We start from the raw sequence: 19,012 nt of genomic DNA, 5'->3' as shown, positions 1-19,012 counted from the left end.
TAGGCTTTTAGAGGACAAGCTCAGTTGTTGTTTACTGTTGCCTCATGAGTGGTCTGTTTGTCAGTGAGTAGCATGAGAAAGTGTTTCATCACTAAGGGAATCATTGTTGCAACCCGTTAGCATCCTTGAACATTAACAAATATGGCAATTTCTTTTCCCTTATTCATTACTCAGGAAGATAGCAGGATGGCACAGGGTTATATCTATGCAGAAGTAGCCCAGGGTTTCCTTTACAGTTTCCCCCATTTCCTCTGACACACTCCAGAATTTCATTCAGAAAGCCAGACTGAGCAATTCCTAGATCATTTCCATACTTCTGTATTGTTCTTGATAAGTTTTGGTTCCCTCTGCTGTGTCCTAATCTTCTGGAGATGCCCCTATATCTCTGACCCTTCATCAAGCAAGTCTTAACATGATGTATATTATTTTTGCCTAACTGTGTAATTACTCCAGTTCATTGATGACCAAAGACCTTTCTTACTCATCTGGTATAATAGAGATGATTCAGGTGGCTATCCAGGGCCCAAAATATCTGAGAAGGCCTATGGAAAACCATTCAAAAATACTGTAAAATGATTTGCTATGGTCAAAACTACAAAGGCCAGCTACTCAGATATACTTTAAAATGTTTTGTTCTGTTCAACACTGCAAACTCATTTGTGCTGAGCCTAACTGATGTCAAAAATGTATTTTGTGTAGATTTAATTAAAAAGTGTTAAATGCCATCACAAGTACTTACATTTGCACATGCATAACATGAGCCAGTAATGCTGTTCTACTAGGAGTGCTGTATTTATTTATTTTTTAAGTAAAGAAATAAATAAACAAGCATCATGTAGTGAACAGCCTAATGACCCTAACTAAAGTGACTGCAGCTTTCTACTTCCTTGTATTCTTTGTATACTCAAAGGTCAAACACATAAAAAAACCGACTATAACGAACTGTATTTTTAAATGAATGTATATAACTGTATATAGTATTATTGCACCTTCTTACTCAAATACATTATATTTTCTGTTTTACTACTGTACACTTCTGTAACTTCTCATCATACCATGCCATGATATACTATTGTTTGCTCTGTTTGCTCTATTAATTTGTACTCATCTCTGACTTTTGTATTTTTATCATGTATGTAGAGCTGTTGTATTTTTGTATTTTGCATTTTTATGATTGTCATGTATGTGGAGCTTTTCTCCCAGGTCTCTGCTGAAAAACAGGCACCTGATTGCCCAGTCAGACCAACCTAATAATCAAATATAAAATAAATAATAAAAATAAATAAATTGTATTCCTTTCCATTGTTCATTGTGACAGCAATGAGAAGAAAGCCTGTGAATATTAAACGAGTGGAAGGTCATGGGTTTGTGCTTTGAAAGTGTAGCAGCAAGCCATGGCTGCTACTCATTGTATTTTATATATATATATATATATATATATATATATATATATATATATATATTTTTTTTTTTTTTTTTTTACTACAGTTGCATGTATGAGATGTCTATACAAATAACAAAGTGGCTATAATGTTGGCCTGCGTAAGGAGGTTGTCTCTAGATGAAAAATTAAGCTGAAATATGTAGCCATTATTTATATTACAATCAGAGGAAGCAATGTGGCTATACCTGCTGGGTGGAGGGGATGTTGGCTGTGGATAAAAGTAGCTTATTCTGTTGCTGTTTGGTCAGTTTAAATAGTCTGGCTTTACAGGACTAGTGTGCATTTGTGTGGAAGTTGGAATAATTTACTCTCTGGCTACTGTGTGTGTGTGTGTGTGTGTGTGTGTGTGTGTGTGTGTGTGTGTGTGTGTGTGTGTGGGTGTGTGTGTGTAAGCATGCTGAAACTGTGCCTGATTTTGCAGAATGCCCTAAATTTGTCTCATATTTTTAATGTATTTGCCATATAATATCTGGTTTTCTGGCAAATCATTGAGGATTGTAGCCACTAAATAATGACAAACATTTGAGTTTCAGTCTTCATATTCTTCAGAAAATACAAGCTAATGCAAAAACTGTTATTCTAGCAAAGTATATAAGAGCAATGTTTAAAATCTGTCCCTGATTTTGGGCCTTGTCCTTCATTGTTTTGAGTTTGATCTTGATTCTTGCACTAAGAGGTTGCCCGGTATTATTTTTTATTGCAGTCAGATGGGGATGTACACAGCAAAATGGCTACAGCTGCTGGGTGGGGGTGTGGGGGCTGGCTTTTGATGAAAGTAACTTACCATGTTGTTGTGTGCCCAGTGTAAGTAGTCTGGCTTTGCAAGAATAGTATACAGTTCTGTGAAATAAGGTGTTTATGAGAAAGAAACTCAAAATGTATTACTTTGTCTAAAATTATTATTTATTTTTAAGACAGTCAAACTTGAGGTGTATACTGCCAACTATATGGGCTATCTATGGACTGCCCGGCTATTCTGATCATGTTAAACAATCATTAGTGTGGCTTTGAAGTTAGTGTACATTAGTATAAAGCAAGTCAGAATACTTTATTGTGGCTTTAGTTTTATCACAGTTTGTGGTATACACAGTTAAATGGCTGAAACTGATAGATATGGATATGGTTGATTATTATGACAGTAGTTCAAGTGGTCTTTTAAGGTTTAAAGGTTCTGAAATGGGTAATTTTGTTATTATTAGTTAATACATTTTGTTTCTGTTTTTGCTAGAAAATATTTAAGACTACTTGGTATGTGCTTTATTAAAAGTAAATATAATTTAAAACATTTTGGTACTTAAATATACATTTAAAATAGTCAGGTTCAGTTTTTGTTTGGTCCAAAAAATGTAGGGGGGGGACACATAGTTTAAAAAACAACCAGATCCCAAGGTGCATTTAATCCGTCATGTTCAGTCAGGATACTTACTTCTGCCCTGAGACCAAAAATACTAGAAAAAACATGTTTCCTTCTCTGTTCTTCTTCAAATTATTAGACCCAACTACTGCTCCAGTAACAGCCATTTTGGACTGTGTGCCACAGATTTACAGTACCAACTTAAGCCATTCCTATTTTAAGGTTTACCTAACAGTTATTCTGAATTTTCATTAAGGACTTGACACCATATTTCTAGCATCCCTTGAACATTTGCAGGGCTTTTTTCAGAGATAGCCTCCTTGTTGAACCTCCAGTTAAGAATCTTCTTTCTTCTTTGGACCTGTATTTTGTATTATAAAAACTAACTCTTCCTCCATTTGAACCAATTACTAAACCAGATTTAAAGTATATGCCCTGGAAACCTGTCTTTCTGGTAGCCATTATGTCTACTTACACTTTTAACACTGCATTAGGGCACCACTTTGTCTGAGCCAAAATTACAACAAAGAAATGCAGTAACAACTATTTTTGAGCACTTTTTTGCATCCTGTTGTATGATCCTTACAGGCCTCTACCCTTGTGCCTGTCCTCACTGGGTCTTCCAGTTACTTCTTAAGACTCTACTGGCTTACCTGATGAGCTGGGGCTCATCAGGGAAAATAATGGATCTGGAGATCTCACCACTACCCTCTGCTGGGGGGGGGGGGGGTTCTAGTTATGACTTAGCCATTACTACTCACACCTTCTGTCAGACTAAGTGGTATGCCCAAGAAGTAGATATGCAGTAGGGATGTGCGGTGTTTCTCCCTGCTATACAGCAGTTCAGCCATGCCCCCACCATATTCCCATGTTATGGATACACCCCTTATGTCAGCTTCTCTGGCCTCTGTGGGAGATTGGTAAATGTGAGATGTCCACATAATCCACCCCATGGGCTAGGCATGCCCATCCATCCCAGCAGCTCTATCAGTCCATGGCTGCTAACCTAACCCAGTTTGGTTGGGCTGTAGTCAAGGTTTTAACCCTGTGTGATGCTGGAGCAGAGAGGCAGTGTCACTAGGAGAACAAGAGCAGATTCTACTACAAATAATTTTATAGGACAGCATAGCTGATTAATGCTAATCACAGCTCCTTGACTGTATACCCAAGTCCTTTACCTTCAGAAAAAATTTTTGTTTTATGTGTGCCTCCCCAATCCATTTATTCTCCAGTGCTCCTGTAACAATTTGAAATGTCAGGTCCTGCAAAAGTGAGCCCCAAAACACTGAGACTGAATATCTGAAAGATCGGACTTGTATGTACTAAGTCTGAGATGCCATTCCCTTTTCTCCAAGATATTGTGATCTTGGAGTTGATATATATAAGTTTGGGGGGTGTGTGCAGGGATCTGGCTTGCCTCCCCCTGCAAAAAGAAGTTTTAAGGAGAAGAGCAATTTTCAAGATTTACTCTTTGGTATTTATAATTTTGGGGGGATGCAGGACGGTGGCTTGCTCCCTTCTTCCAAAAAAGAAATTTAAAGGAGAAGAGCGATTTTCAAGATTTGCTCTTTTCCTTTGTTTTCGGGCTTTTATTCTGGTCTTTCAGCACTTGGCATTTCAAGTACTGACATTTCAGTAGGAAGTGCTATATGTGTGCTATGCTAGGTTTCCAGTTATTATCTTGTAATCTTTTATGAAGGTAAGTTATAAAATGTGAAAAATATAGTCATGGTATTCATAGACTGTAAAGAAAAGGCATGCATTCTAAAGAAATGTATGCACAATGAAAGAAAATATAATTAATGTAGGCTTTAGTGGAAACAGTTTTCATTCTACTTGTGTTGCAAACCTATCTCCTGTTCAAGACTCTTTTAAAATCTTATCTTGAGTAGGTTACAGATGGTTACTCCCCTATATCACGTGAGTATGACTATATACATATGTAGACACACACACACCCCCGCACACACACACACACACACACACACACACACACACACACACACACACACACACACACACACACACACACACACACACACACTATATGTATAAAATCAAGTAAGGAAACATACACGTTTATGTATGTGCACAATATCTATACTCAACAGAACTGTTGTAGGTTTCACTTGTGATTTAATACTAAACAGTATCACTATACAGTTTTCACCTGCAAATCTATTTTTTTTCTCATTTTCTGTGTTAATCTACAAGTTCGACAGGAGAGTTCAGCAGTGGTATTAAATGAATATATCCCCGATGATGTGTACAGTCCCCAAAAAGTATGCCTTTTTAGAGGAAATGGGCATTTCATCAAATGATTTAACAGAAGTGTTTCCTGACACATTATGAATCAGCCTAACATTTCCTTTAAAAATATATCCCATAAACAGATCAAGATTACTTTTAATTAGTTATTGATTCTGCAGTAAAGTCATTATAATAAGACCTGTCATAGTAATGAGGTGTTTATGGTAAAATGTCAGGTGACAGGATTTTCGTTTTACTTCATTTTTTTTAATCAAGTCTGAAATGTCATGTGTATTTGTTTTCTTGTTTACAACTGGCACAGTTCATTACAATATGAGTACTAAACCTGCCTGTGTTATTTGACAATAAACAGTCAAGAAGGACACTGCTTGTACAGGGTAGTTTGTACAAAAATGATAAGCAACCTATCTTTTAAACATGTTCATTTTAATCACAGCTCTCTGGCATAGAGGGATAGATCCATGAGTGCAGTCTAGACAACCCATACCTTTCAACTTCTTACCACAAAAAATTTGGACAAAGCCTTAAATAATAGGGGACAAAGGCCCAAAAATAGGGATAGAGTTTAAATATTGCCCTTATAAACAAAGTTGCTATCCAAATGATGTTATGTCTGAAAGTCAAATGTATGTCGTTACTTAGTGACTTCAAACTTCAGTGATTTACTAGAAATTCACAAATTTTATGAGGAATAGACCAAAGATATGAGGCAAAAATCTGTACAGTTGAGATGTATGCGACAACCTACTTTTTATTACCAGCTGCTAGAGAAACTGGCCTGGGGGAGTGGGCATGAGCAGATTACATCATCTGTCCCATCTTAGGGGGGAGGGAGTGGGTCTCTGCTTGTGATCAGGCCACCAGGGAATAAACATGGGACCACAGACTAGTTGCCCTGCACTTAGCATTTGTGATGGTGGGTGGGGGTGGGGCGTTAGGCACTTGGCCTGACACTGTGTTAATTAGAGTCCTCCTTCTCTGCATAATAATGTCCAGTCCTGGATATAAATGTCCTTCTTCTGACTGTCTGTTGACTAAGGGGTGCAGCAAGGAAATCTTTCCCAGAAGAGGGAGAACCTACCTTTTAGAAGGGATACAGCAAAAGTTGCCAATCCTGTTAAAAAAGGGAACAATTGAGTATGTAGGGACATTGGATTGAGACTGGCAGTAGAACTAGGGACCAAAGAGAAAGAAGCCCATTTTAAAAATGCCTTAGCGAGTGTCAGGGCTTAGGAAAACAACTAATACAAATATCATTTGTTTAAGTAACTGATATTGGTTTCTGACGCTCATTCTAATTTATTATCTCCCAAAGCATATTTCCAGTTCCACTGCCATAAATTGCTCCTGGATGGCCTTTCTTGCATACGTCTGTAAAACACTATTATCAGTACTCTGAATACTGGCATATTTTTGATTAACAATGCAGAGAGTTACAGTTCTTATCAACCTTTGTGCCACTCTTGTCAAATAAAAAAGTACACATTTGTTCTAGTCAAGCCTTGTAAGTCTACAAGATTCTCTATGGTAGTTAGTGCAGGGGACTAAATCTTTGATTTGCTAATGAGCTACTTCCTGAGCAAGTGTAGGGGTTTGAATCATTTCACCTTCATTTTCCTGCTGTGTGACCTTGAGCAACTGGGAATTATTGAGGTTGGGTTCCTTAATGGTCTCCTGCCCTGCATGCCTGGTAGCGAGCTATGAACCTATTTCCGTGGGCCAGTCTGCTGTAATTTGCTTTTTTTGCTTGTGCTATTTTAACAATTTAGACATGTAATTCACATATTCACTGGAGGATGGTGAGGATGATGTTCAGCTATAAATGTTTAATATAATTATATTGGGGGGTTTAGAGGTGCCACTATCCGCATCTCATGAGTGGGACTTTCTGATTGAAAAAAATTCAATGCCATTAATTCTGCTTAGCAGGATTTATAAGTTTTTACTTTGTTAGCATAAAGGAGCTTTATTAACGTGGCATCTTATATCAAATATTTCACATTTATATAGGAGTTTATATTTTATATACATGATTGCACTGTATTTTATGCACATCTTAGCCTGCTTTTTGCATGCATCTTTTTTTCAATGCACTCCGATTGGATCATGTAATGTTATCTGCTTTCAGTCTTACTATGTTCTGAATGTTATTAGGTATTCGTTTTGTGTGGAGTGTTGTTGATTGAAAGGCCATCATGTTGCTATTTGATCTCGGGTCGTCGCTGAAAAGGGTTAATAGACCAGTCTACTTACCCAACAAAACAAGTAGTAAATAAATAAATAAATAATATTAATCCATAAAATAGTGTCTTTACTCTGAGTATAATATTACTGGGAGTGTAGTCTACAGTTTCAGTAGACATTAATTTGGGTGTGCCCTCTTAATGAGGTATTAGTTTTCTCAGAGTTGTATACATTACCTCTTACTTTAGGGTTATGGTGGAAACTCCTTCTAGATGATCCAGAAAATGTTCATCAGACAGGATTCAGTAAACCCATTTCAAAATGTGCCTGAACTGGTTTCTGAACTATATACCACCCTGGGGGACAGGTATCTGCAACCAGTAACAAATATAACATACTCCAAAGGGGGGTGGGGGAGGGGGTTAAGCAGCTGACTGATTTGGCAACATTTGACTAAATTACAGCTTGATTATTTGTTATGCTGCCTTTATGGAGGCCCTTCCCTTAGCTCTGGAAATCATCTCTTACTTCAGGTCAGACAGGTAGTAAGGACCATCTTATAAAGCAGGTGAGAAAAACATTCCTCTCAACTCCTTCATTTATAGACTGCTGTGTTAACTGTGGCACAGAGACAGACTTTTCTTTCCAGTGAGAGACAATGGAATTTAATTTTGCATGCTAGCACTCTTCTTTTTTAAATAGATATTGGTTACCAGTTGTCTTTAACTGTGCTTGTTTTTCTTTGGTGGTTTCTTGGTCTTTGTTTTCTATTTTACCCTTGGATGTATTTTCTTGTATCATCTGCTTAACTGTTTCTTGCAACAGGTTCTATATGGGTTCTTGTTAAGACCATTTCAGCTTTCATTTCAGTTGTTTTGATTATTTTTGCATTGACGCATGTATGTTCGAACTCCCCCATTCCTCTCTCTCTCTCATTAACTGGTGCTAATGGTCATGATACATTTATCTGACACTCTTCTTTAAATCAGTACCTCATTATGCTAATTTTTGGTCACTGTCCTCTGAACTGCTTGCATCGTCTTCTCTTCCATTGCTACTGTATTTTATAGTACTGATCTGAATAACTACTGAGTAATTACATTGACTTTTAAATACTTCACTATAATGATTTGAGTCTTGTTTGAAGCACTGAAAGTTCAGTCCCTTAACAAAAATCTCAGCTGAACTATGCAGTACACAGTAGAGTAGTTCACGTTCATGTGCTCATCCTTTTTTTAATGCTTATTAATACCTGATAAGCAGAAGTTACCATTTTCTGGGGTGAATTGAAAGTTGTGGTTAGTGCTTTCTTCTGAGTTGTACAGTTTGCTAGTGCAGGCTGCAAAGTCAAGTGTAGTGCTGTAGGACAAAACTCATTGTTAAGTTAGACATATTTTAATAAATTGGTTCCACAAATGGAGTATTTTCTTCAGACCCATGTTTCTTGACGTTAAACAGAAGAAACATGTATAGTGTCGCTGAGTGCTCACTAATATGCCCATGGACTGAGACACTCAACACCTTTTTATGATGGCCTTCAGTCTTTTTTTTTTTTCTCTATTCCTTCTCCTTGACCCCCCCCCCCCAAATCATAGTGGGAGTGATGCCATTGAGGATTGGGTTTTCCTCCTTTAGTCATAATAGACTGTGAACTGTAACTGGCTCTGGATTACATCAGCAAGGGCATAACACTCACTTCCACAAGATATTTAACCCCTCAAGACAGCCTTCTCCACCCTGAAGTCAGCACTTCTGTGTAGTCTTTGGTCTTTTAGGTTACATTACATTCTTCATGTTTCACTGTTGCAGTCATCACATTTGGGTTATCTGCTTGCAGTAGCCCTCAGTCGGCCTGATTAACAAAGTCTTGGGTCCTGTGACGGTTGCTGTCCCTTCTTCCATGACGTTGGGTCGTCAGGGGTATAAAACATGCAGCCGACGCCATTACATCAGTCTTTCTTGCCATGCGGTGCCCGAAGTAGAAGCAGTTCGCAAGTGCCGGTCGGCCGACTCGTGAAATTTTCGAATTTGAGAACCGAAGTCTTCAATTAAAGCTAAGTACCCCATTGGGGAAACTTTTTCTTGCTCCTTTCCGATGTCAGTAAAAGTTAATAATTGCATTTCTTGTTGAAAGCAAATAAATACCTCACAAAGATTTTAATTCGTACTGTATTCCTTGCCTAGGCCCTGACCACAACGTACCTTGCTGTCGGTTTTGTGTTTCATTTAATCAATGCATTATCCGTTGTCGGTATATTTTCGCCTCTAAATATTTCGGTTCTCGGCTCAATTATCCAGAAATGTCATTGGTAAGCCATCTAACTACCGGAATTCCGAAAAAATATAAAGATAAAGACAGAGACAGGCCGCCTAGGTCCAAAGCTGCCGACGACGCTTCTCCTAAGCCAGTCGCCAGTTCGTTGGTACTCAGTGAGGCGCTTTCGCAGCCCCTGATACCCGCTACTATACCCGCTACTTCTGATTCGCAGGCCTCTACTGAGACCCATTTGGAGTCTGGTATGCCGCTAGACGCTTCAACTGTGGAACCTGCGGATGTCTCTACCTTGGATGGGTCCGGAGCCACTGTGCAGGCACCGGCTTCTGAAGGTGTATTCAGGCCTGCGAACTTGCATATTAAACTGACACCTTCTGCTTCTTTAAGGCCTAAACCTCGTACCATGCCTAGAAAACTGATGCCCAGGTCGCATGCTCAGGCCTCTATGCCTAAAAAACAAATGATAAAAATGGTTGGAAGATCTTATAACTTTAATCAGGGGAAGCCAACCACCCTCTTCTAAGAGACCCAGGACTGAAATTGTTTATGAATCTTCTGACCAGGATTCTGATTTTTCTGATTCTTCTGATGATCTGGATTTACCCTTATCGACTTATGAGGATTCTGATGCAGAGGACTCTATTCCCTCTGCTTCCCCTCCAGAGGATTTTTCTTTTGGTGAAACCTTGCACACTCTAAGGGAGCATTTCCACTAGGAAAGCCAGGATTTTTCTGATTCGAAAAAGAGGCTTAGGGATTTCTTACTCTTGCCTCAGCATAGGCCTTTAGCTATACTTCCTGTACTAGACATTGTTGATGATGCCTTTTTGGAATCTAGTTTGGCCCCTGACTCTTTGACTCCTGCTCCCAGAAAACCTGACAGATATTACAGGTTTCCTTATTCTCACAAGTTCCTTTTTAAAAATCCTATTGCGGATCCAGAGACTATTTCATAGGGACCCAAGGGCATTAAGGCCTCTACTGCCAAAATTAGAACATTGAAGTTTCAAAACTTCGAATGTGCTAATATCGACCCCTATTCAGCGAACGCTGAAAATAGCAAAGCTACAGAAAACCAAATTTTTCCTAGGGAAAGAATTTGGTCATCCGTTTCTGTCGCTTTGCTATTTTCAGTGCTGTGGTGGAAAGTTACCGGTTGGGTTCAGGTAAGTGTGCGATTGGGCGCTGGTTAGGTGAGTTAGGGCTAGGGTGCGTGTTAGGTATGTGTGCGATTGTGTGGACATGAGGGTTAGGGTGGGTTAGGTGAGTTAGGGTTAAGGCGCGGGTCAGGTAAGTGTGCGATTGTGTCGACGTGAGGGTTAGGGTGGGGTAGGTGAGTTAGGGTTAGGGCGCGGGTGAGGTGAGTGTGCGATAGTGACTGACCTTAGGGTTAGGGTTTGGGTTAAGGTAAGTGGATAGTTAATGGTGTATGTACAATTTAGTGTAGGGCTAGATGTAAGATTTTAGTTGTATATGTGTGTGGATTGCTGTTTGTTTGGTGTGCTTGTGTTGTGTGTATGTGTTTTGGAACAGCAAATTTTTTCCCTAGGAAAAAATTAGCTGTTCAGCGAATGCTTACAACATTGAACATGCAGAATAGAGGTCGATATTAGAACATTCAAAGTTTTGAAACTTCGATGTTCTAATGTAGACCCCTCCAGGGCGCTGGATAGATGGGGTAAGAAGGTTTACACTTCTGCAACCTTGGCCATTAGGGCCTTAAACTGTCAGTTTCATATGTTAAAGTATCAACAACATATTATTGGATTGCTTAAACAGAAAATTATGTTGATTCCTGACTGTGCTGAAAATAAGGAATTACAGGATTTAATGCATTCTACTGAACAGGTTGGAAAACATACTTTGCAATGTGTGTTTGATTCTGTAGAGGCCTCTTGCAGGGCTGCTGTCACTGGGTCTGAACTCAGAAGGCATGCTTGGCTTAAGGAGCAATATTTGCCTGATCATGTTAAAGCTAAACTGTTGGATGCTCCTTTAAAACAGGACCACCTGTTTGGCAACAAAACTGAGGAAGTTCTTAAAAAGATGGAAGATAAAGCTAAATCTATGCAAACTGTTAAAGATTTCTTACAAGTTCAGCCTCCAAGATTTAGTAGGCATGGCCCTCTAAGAATTGGTCCTTTCCGGCTCCTTCCAGCCCTTCTCAATCCAAACCCAGCCATAGCAGAAATCCCAGGTTTCAGTCCCAGGGTATGCACAAGACTAAGCAGTGGGTGGCTTCCGCTTCCAAATCTGGGAGTAGTAAGACTCCCCCCCTATGGAAAACTGTCTCAATGACTTGATTTTAAAACTTCCAAGCACTTCTCAACTGAATTGCTCCTTTAGGGGGAAAGATTGGTCTGCAGGCCAAAAACTGGGAACTCATTACCCAGGACAAATGGGTTTTAAATATTGTGTTCCAATGATACAGATTTCACTTCCACATATTACTAACGCCAAAAGGCTAGCCAGATCTACCCCCAAATCAGTGAGCAGAGGCTCAAATGCAAATACTCTCTCTTTTAAACATAAAGGCTATTCAAACTGTACCAGAAGAGGAAAAAGGACAAGATTTCTACTCAAGACTTTTCCTGGTACCTAGAAAAGACAATTCATGGCGTCCTATTCTGGACCTGTCTACTCTAAACACCTTTTTGGTGATTCCAAAATTCAAGATGCTGTCTCTTCACCAGTTGCTTCCTATGCTAGGAAAAGATGCCTGGATGGTAACACTCGATTTAAAGGAAGCATACCTGCACATCCCAATCAGGGAATCTTGCAGAAGATACCTACGCTTCAAAGCAGGCTACAATCACTACCAGTTCTCTGCACTGCCCTTTGGCTTATCTACTGTGCCCAGGGTATTCACAAAGTACCTAGCCCCAGTCATCGCATTTTGCAGGCAAAGAAATATTCAAATATACCCATACCTGGACGATTGTTTAATTCAGGCAGAAAGCCAGGACATACTTTTGAATCATCTGGCCTTTGTACAAAGGGTGCTAACTTGTCTGGGGTACACCATAAACAAAAATAAATCACACCTGGTACCCTGTCAACAAATCATATTCCTGGGAGCAAGCTTGAATGCAACTTCCCAGATGGCTTTCCACACGCCAGAGAAACAAATTAATTTGACAACCTACTTCAAACAAGTGGCCACAAAAACCCTACTATCTGCAAAGCAAATACTACAAGCCTTGGGGTTCATGGCTTCCTGCATTCTTCTGATTCCATATGCAAGACTGCATATGAGGAAACTACAATGGTATCTAAAAAGCCTTTGGTGTCAACATTCTCAGTATCTAGAAGCAATGATTCCTATCATACCTTGCCTACAGTTAGAGTTCCTTTGGTGGGCAGAGGCTTGCCACCAAAACAAGGGACTACCATTCACACCACCCCCTGCCGCCCAAACTCTAACAACAGACACATCAGATTATGCATGGGGGGGGGCTCACCTGGCAGGGAAGTGCATTCATGGCAAATGGAACCCAAGTCAAATGCACTTGCATATCAATCAAAAAGAAATGTTAGCTGTACAGCATGCTCTGACAGCCTTCAAGGACCACATTCTTCCAGGACAATTAATGGTAAAGACGGACAACACCACTGTTATGTGGTACATAAACAAGCAGGAGGGTACACATTCTTACCCCCTATGCAGACTAGCCATGGCATTGTGGAACACAGCCCTGAGCTACCAAGTACATCTACAAGCTCAGTTCCTGCCAGGAAAACTGAATACACTGGCAAATGAACTAAGCAGAAACCTCATGGACCCAAAGGAGTGGAAGCTGGAACCAAGGATTTTCAACATGTTGACAAGCAAATGGGGGAGCCCAGATACAGACCTGTTTGCCTCCCCCCAGAACTATTAATTGGACAAATTTTGCACAAGGACTCCCCACAAACAAGCTTGGAAAGTGGATGCTCTGTCCTTTAGCTGGAAAAACCTATCAGTTTATGCCTTTCCTCCTCTGCCTTTGCTCTCCAAAGTACTACTAAAGATCAAACAAGACAAACCAAGGGTGATTTTTATTGTACCAGACTGGCCACGCCAATACTGGTACCCCCCTTACGCAGTGTGTCACTGTTGGCCCCATGGCACCTGCCTCAGACTCCTACCCTATTGTCTCAACAGGAGAACCAAATTCTGCACCCTCAGCTTCATACACTGAACCTAGCAGCCTGGCTAATTACCTCATCTCTCCTTTACCACCCTTCAGTAAACTAGTGATGGATATCATTTTAGAGACAAAGAGGCCTAGTACTAGAAAATCTTATGCTGAAAAAATGGAAAAGATTCTGTGCCTGGAACCAGTCTCAAGGGATGAGCACAGTAGTGCTAAATTTACCCTCAAATTTACAATACTTAATTGAGATGCTTCACAAGGGCCTGTCTTTCTCCTCCGTAAAAATTCACGCCTCAGCCATTTCAGCTCATTATTACACAGAACCTCCCCTCATCTCTCATCCACTGCTTAAGCAGTTCCTCAGAGGGGCCAAAAATCTACGACCACCCAGGAGAGCCCCAACTCCAGCCTGGGACCTTAACTTTGTATTGGAAAAGCTCACCTTTCCTCCTTTCAAGCCAGCTGCCACTGCGGATTTAAATTTCCTCTCTTGGAACACAGCTTTCCTTTTAGCAATCACTTCAGCAAGAATGGTATCTGAATTACAGGCCCTCATGGCAGTGGAGCTTTTCATCATCTTTCATGCGGACAGGGTGTCCCTCAGGACCAATCCCTCCTTCATTCTCAAGGTGGTATCCAGTGTGGCCCTTAATCAGTCCATTCCTTTGCCAACCTTATTTCCTAACCCACAGAACAAAGGAGAATGGATACTGCACTCCTTAGACGTGCACAGACAACTTAGATTCTACTTGGACAGGACTAAACCTCAAAGGAAATCTGACCAACTGCTGGTGGCATTTGCTGCAGGGCAGAGGGGAAGGCTATTTCAAAGCAAACCATTTCCAAATGGATGGGCCATTGCATTCATTTCTGCTACAAGCACCATGGAAAACCTATCCCACAGGGGATCAGACCCCACTTAACCAGGGCTGCATCTACCTCTACAGCCTTTCTCAGAGGCGTCCCTACTAGGGACATCCTAGAAGCTGCTACCTGGAGTTCAGTACATACTTTCACCAAGCATTAACATCTGCCAATTTTCTCTAAATCCAGAGCTGGCTTTGCCAATGCAGTCTTGCAGGGCCTTATAGCTGGTCCTAATGCTATCTAAATTCCTTCTCCCATCCTTAGCATTGGGAATCTACCCAAATGTGATGACTGCAACAGTGAAACATGAAGAAAATAGTACAGTTGTGTACACTTACCATAAATGTAGATGTTTGAGTCTATTCACCGTTGCAGTCCTGGTTACCCTCCATCCAGCCCCCTTTCTTCTTTTGGCTATACCTCTACTCTACTTTACCATGCTCGAAAGCTTTTTGGTGTATTTGCTTTTTTGTTGGAGGTATAATCTTGTATATTTATAGATTTAATTGCTTCCCATTAGGGGGGCACCTGACACCTGGGGCAAGAAGAACTGATGTAATGGCATCGGCTGCATGTTTTATACCCCTGACGACCTGACATCATGGAAGAAGGGACAGCAACCGATGCAGGACCCAAGACTTTGTTAATCAAGCTGACTGAGGGCTACTGCAAGCAGATAACTCAAATGTGATGACTGCAACAGTGAATACACTCGAACATCTACATTTATGGTAAGTGCACACAACTGTACTTTTCTGTGAGAACAAAGGGTGAGTGAGATGCCTTTGTCTTTGCATATATTAGGGGATTGCTTTGCTCGTATGATGAAACATTGGTCCTTAACCATTTACAGTTAAATACTGTTAAATGGTTCCTTCTTCTTATAACTTGAAACAAAACTATCTGTAACATTTAACATGTAATACTCACACTCCAGTTTGATTCTTGGCTGTGGTGCCTTCGGTGTGAAACCTGTATGTTCTACCTGCCTTTGTATGGGTTTTCACAAATTGCTCCCCTTTCCTTCCACATTCGTAGACATGCTATATAGGATCATGTGACCATGGGAGGTTACTAGGCCAACAGCCCCAGAGACATTTTAAGTGTAGCCATTCATGCCCCAGTGTTCCCAATTATCAATGCAAACAGGCTAGGATGACTTTGGTATATGCCTGCACCTTACTGCATCTACAAACTGCCCCATCCATAAGTGCCATATGTGACAAGGCAGGAGTGAATTTGCAATTTTCCATCCATTGGTCCAAATTGCATTTGAACATACTTAGGGAAGAGTTCTGTTTCATGTGAATGGGGAGTCTCTTCCTGAGAAGGGGTAATCTCTGAGGCACATACCTGTCCCTCCAACATGTTTGGCTTATGTCACAGATGAGGCTTAGATTGGTTAATTCTAGTGCCGTTTGTTTTGCGATTGTGTAGCAGATCCTTCAGGCCTGGATCAGAGCTTGGCTTGTAGGTTAGGTGTATATCGCCCCTCAGTAGTCTGTAGCAGACCAAGTACAGGGACAGAGCTTTGAGGCAGTCCGCGTAGAACATATCATTTAAACCCTGTATTCCTTTAGTGAGGAACTTCTGTGGCCACTCCTGCCTTTGCAGATGCCTGGTCAGGTACATGCTGAAGAGTGAATTGTACTTGATTACTGGTTTAATCAGGGCTGAGTATAGTGGGACTATGGTTTCACTAGATCTGGATACCATGTCCTTACTTATAAGTTATGCCACATAGAAGGATTTTCTCACTACCATGGACACATGGAGATCAAAATTCAGGTTACTGACAACCTGAGTTCCCACATCCCTTGCCACTTGGTCTATTCTTAAGGGAGTGTTATCATTGATGTAATTTGCAGGGGTGGTAATTTTCCCAAAGGTTATAATTATACATATTTTGAATTAAGTTTTAGGCCATGGTTCTGGCACTAGTTATTTGTCTGTGTCAAATTCTCCTGGAAGATATCTACATCTTTGGGGGATTCAGTAATTGCACCCAGCTTGTAGTCAAGAAATTTGGTCACCCAAAGGGCCTGTATATTTGCCTTGATTTCAGAGAAGTCTATTCCAAACAGGAGAGATCCTACTACAGAGCCCTGTGGGACACCACTGGTAACAGACCTCTAGGTGGAGGTGGATTCCCCACCCTAACCTGTAGCTGAATTGGCAGTCCTTCAGTTTATCCATAGGTCTTCATGCAATGAGTGAGTAAGTGAGTAAGGTTATGTGTGCTTCCTGTGACAAAGTGGCAAACTGTACAGAATTAGTTTCTGTGGCTTCCACCGACGTGAGTGCTGTGATAGACTCTGGATCCTTTGTAATGCCGAACAGGATAAAGTAGCTATTGGAGAATGAATGAATGAAGGACTCTTCACACCCTCATCTTTTCAGCAAGACTTTCATTTTTCATATCTTTTTAGAAATGAAACGTCTCACTTTTTTCTTCCATATTTCGTTCTGAAGACAACAGCAGTAAATATGTGCTCATAGCAAGTCAGTAAGTAAAGAAGGCTTAAGGGAAGCTGATGAACTTTCCCAAATTTGGTAAGCTGTGATGGCTTCTATGTGCTGCTGCGGTCCAGTTTCCTGCAGCGTAATCACCTTCAGTGGGACTTGGAACAGCTGATGCTAGTTCCTTCAGATTGAACCAAGTGATTTCTTGAGCAGGTACAAATGAGGAACCACGTGTGGTGCTTTCACAACACCTTGAACTTTTGTATCTGAAATCTGCAGTTCTTCTTCTAATGTGGGCATTTCCTAGCTTCTCACCCCATATCTAGAGTCAAACATTTAATATCCTTCCACATCTTCTTTTTAGCTGCAACCACTCTTCTTTTAGAGATTGCAAGAATCATCATCCCCAGAAGGGTTGAGATGGTGGTATGCACCCTAAACCACTTTGGAAGCTGTACTGTAACATATCCTCATTGAGTTCCCTATGTAGGCAAGTAATACAATGTATGGATATGTTGTTTTCTTTAACAAATTGCTCACTGTTTGGACTACCCATTCCATTTTACCTTTGTTTTAGGGAGACTTGAGTTTGTTTTGAGATTTTGAGATTTGTTTTAGGGAGATTAGGGAAATAGTGGAGGCCCCCAGTAGAAATCAGGACCCTAACACCTGCCACCAAAGAGCACTTTAAAAGTCACTGGTCCTGCCACTGCACTCTCCCTTCTTAAACATCCCCTACTTCTCATACCTTAATCTACTTTCTGCCCTTAACTCACTCTTCTCACTAGCTCTCTCTAATCTTCCTTGACTACTCTTTCTACTGTCTTCTAAAATCTATTAAGCAAATTGCCTCAGAGAAACATTATATTGTAATTGTCTTGCCTTCATGTAACTACATCATGATAAAACTGGGTTTTTGTAACCACTTACCCCAAAAACTATACTCATCTTAATGACATATTTCTTTTTATACATCTTGAAATAGTTATGCTATACTCCTGATTATTGACACTGTATAACATTGTATTGCTACTTAATGCCTTGTAATAATCCTGTAACATTGCTCTTTAATGCTAATTTATAATGAAAATTGTTTAATATGTTGGAGCTTTTCTCCCAGGGCCTCTGCTGAAAAAGGGCTTTTCCGCTCATTCGGACAATCAGGGTCAACAAATGTAAAATAAATAACTAAATAATAAATAACTTTAGCACAGTTAGTCACATGAGGGGAAAGCATACTTTATTGAAAAATCTGCAAACTGTAGTCTGTTGACAGCAGTATGGTTTCTGCTATACTTTGATCAAAATGGCCTTCTCATGGATGAGAGCATGAGTTAACCATGCAGATGTGAGTCATGACATTTTTATTTATTTAGACAAATACTCTTTCAGCATTAGATAATTGCTGCTGTTTTGTGTGACCAAATGAATTTCTAGCTTTTTACAACATCTAATAATTTGGTGGCCACTTTAGCATTTACCTTCTCCTTAATGCATGCTGTGCAACTCAAGATTGTTTCTTTTAGCTACGTGCTAAGTCTTGGCTGTTTTACCCAGTAGTGTTTCAGTAGCCAGCCTGCCCTTTTGTTTTTTTGTCTTTCTGTTATTTGAGCATACACAGCAGTCTTTGCTTTCAGGTACTTCCAGAGGTTAGGTAAATAATCAACACTTGCAGCTGAGCTGCTCATGGCAAATATTTCTTGAATTTGATGCCTGTTTTCCCCTGATTTCTAAAGATAGAGTGTCTACTGCCAGAAGGCTGTTAACTAAGACATGAGTGACAGTATATATGTCTTTAATTGTACGTGGACTCTGTGAATCCTATGTAGAAGTGAATCTAGTGCTTCCTCTCAGCACATTTATGGTCTATGATCCATTTCCATTTCAAAGTGCCATACTAAAATAACATTATTAAATGTATCACTCACCCTGGTAACTGCTCTTTCCATCCTTTTGATCTTTATATATCACTATATGAATTAGATCAATATTTGAAAAACAAGCTATAGGAAACTAGC

At 40.2% G+C, this 19,012-nt stretch overlaps 1 protein-coding gene across 3 annotated transcripts in view; it reads left to right on the top strand.

Moving 5' to 3' along the window:
* ARHGEF10 (Rho guanine nucleotide exchange factor 10) overlaps nt 1-19,012 on the top strand; it is a 2,254,368-nt gene that overhangs the window by 281,850 nt on the left and 1,953,506 nt on the right. Inside the window, exon 1 of one of the 3 annotated variants that reach the window (XM_044073499.1) lies at nt 7,757-7,821. The exons of the other annotated variants lie outside the window; for them this stretch is intronic. The gene's annotated coding sequence lies outside the window, so the exon portion shown is untranslated. Of the gene's footprint in view, nt 1-7,756; nt 7,822-19,012 lie in introns of those variants that run through there. 3 annotated transcript variants of the gene reach the window in all.

This window comes from Protopterus annectens, chromosome 1.part1 (genome assembly GCF_019279795.1).
Source record: "Protopterus annectens isolate FY-2018-M chromosome 1.part1, PAN1.0, whole genome shotgun sequence".
Taxonomy (NCBI): Eukaryota; Metazoa; Chordata; order Ceratodontiformes; family Protopteridae; genus Protopterus; species Protopterus annectens.
Note: the sequence above shows the minus strand (reverse complement) of the source record. Positions and strands in the feature narration are given on the sequence as shown.